Source organism: Solanum tuberosum, unplaced genomic scaffold (assembly GCF_000226075.1).
Source record: "Solanum tuberosum cultivar DM 1-3 516 R44 unplaced genomic scaffold, SolTub_3.0 scf00003, whole genome shotgun sequence".
In the NCBI taxonomy this organism is placed as follows: domain Eukaryota; kingdom Viridiplantae; phylum Streptophyta; class Magnoliopsida; order Solanales; family Solanaceae; genus Solanum; species Solanum tuberosum.
The window spans coordinates 1,059,625-1,061,339 of NW_006238929.1; positions in this window are offsets into that span (position 1 = coordinate 1,059,625).

Consider the following 1,715-nt stretch of genomic DNA (forward strand, 5'->3'; position numbering starts at 1 on the left):
AACCTAGTCTTTCCTGCTGATTTGATTGAAATGCCCTTCAAAGATTTTAATGTTATTATCAGGATGGATTGGCTTCATAAATATCATACAGTGGTAGATTATAGGTCAAAGCATGTGACCTTTAAAGATCTGACATTTTCACACATTATTGTACAAGGTGAAAGATCATTGACATCGAGTATTATTTCTGCGGCCTTGGCAAGAAAGCTGATGCGTCAAGGATGTGGGGCATACCTTGCTCACATAGTTGATACACGGTTGGAGAGTCCTTGTATCAAGGACATACCGGTTGTATGTGATTTTTTAGAAGGCTTCCAAAACACCTTCCTGGATTACCCCCGAAAAGAGAGGTTGAATTTCCAATCGAGCTTATTTCTGGATCTACCCCTATTTCTATCACTCTTTATAGAATGGCTCCAACAGAATTAAGAGAATTGAAATCTCAATTGCAAGAACTTCTTGAGAAAGGTTTTATTTGACCTAGTGTTTCTCCTTGGGGAGCCCCCTGTTTTATTCGTAAAGAAGAAAGATGGCACTCTCAGGCTTTGTATTGACTATAAACAATTGAACAGAATAACAATCAAGAATAGATATCCACTATCAAGGATCGATGATTTGTTTGACCAACTGAAGGTTGCTAAAGTATTCTCAAAGATTGATTTAAGGTCTGGATATCATCAATTGCGTGTTAGAGAGGAAGATATTCCTAAAACTGTTTTTAGAACTCGGTATGGTCATTATGAATTTTTGGTGATGCCATTCGGATTGACAAATGCTCCTACGGTATTCATGGATCTAATGAATCGAGTATTCAAGCCTTATCTTGATCAGTTTGTGGTTGTTTTTTATAGATGATATTTTAATATTTTCCAGAAGTAGTGAAGACCATGATAAACACCTCCGGATTATTTTGCAAATTTTGAACGAGAAGGAACTTTATGCTAAACTTTCCAAGTGTGAATTTTGGCTTGATGAAGTGACGTTTCTAGGACATGTTGTATCAGCCGAAGGCGTGAATGTGGATCCTAGTAAGATACAAGCAGTTGTTGAATGGAGACCTCCCTAAAGTCCAATCGAGTTAAGAAGTTTCTTAGGCTTAGCAGGATACTACAAAAGATTTGTGAAAGGCTTTTCCATTATCGCCTCTCCTTTGACTAAACTCTTGCAAAAGGAAGTAAAGTTTATTTGGGATGACAAATGCCAAGAGAGCTTTGAAACTCTCAAATCCTTGTTGACTCAAGCGCCTATACTTACTCTACCAATTGAAGGGAAAGAGTATGTAGTATACAGTGATGCTTCTCACAATGGGCTAGGGTGCGTTTTGATGCAAGAAGGGAAGGTTATTTCTTATACCTCTCGGAAATTAAAACCGCATGAATTAAATTATCTTACCCATGATCTTAAACTTGCTGCTGTAGTGTTTGCTTTAAAAATATGGCGGCATTATTTGTATGGAGAGAAATGTCATATATTCACTGATCACAAGAGCTTAAAGTACTTGGGTACTCAAAAGGAGCTAAACCTTCGACAACGTAGATGGCTTGAACTCACCATGGATTACGACTGCACGATTGATTATCATCCAGGTAAAACCAATGTGGTTGCAGATGCTTTAAGTCGGAAATCTGTTGCAAGAATTTCTTTGAGTCCTTTACCCTTGCTCCTTGAGTTAAGAGCCTTGAATGTTTGTTTTACACTTGATTCAAATGGTTCAG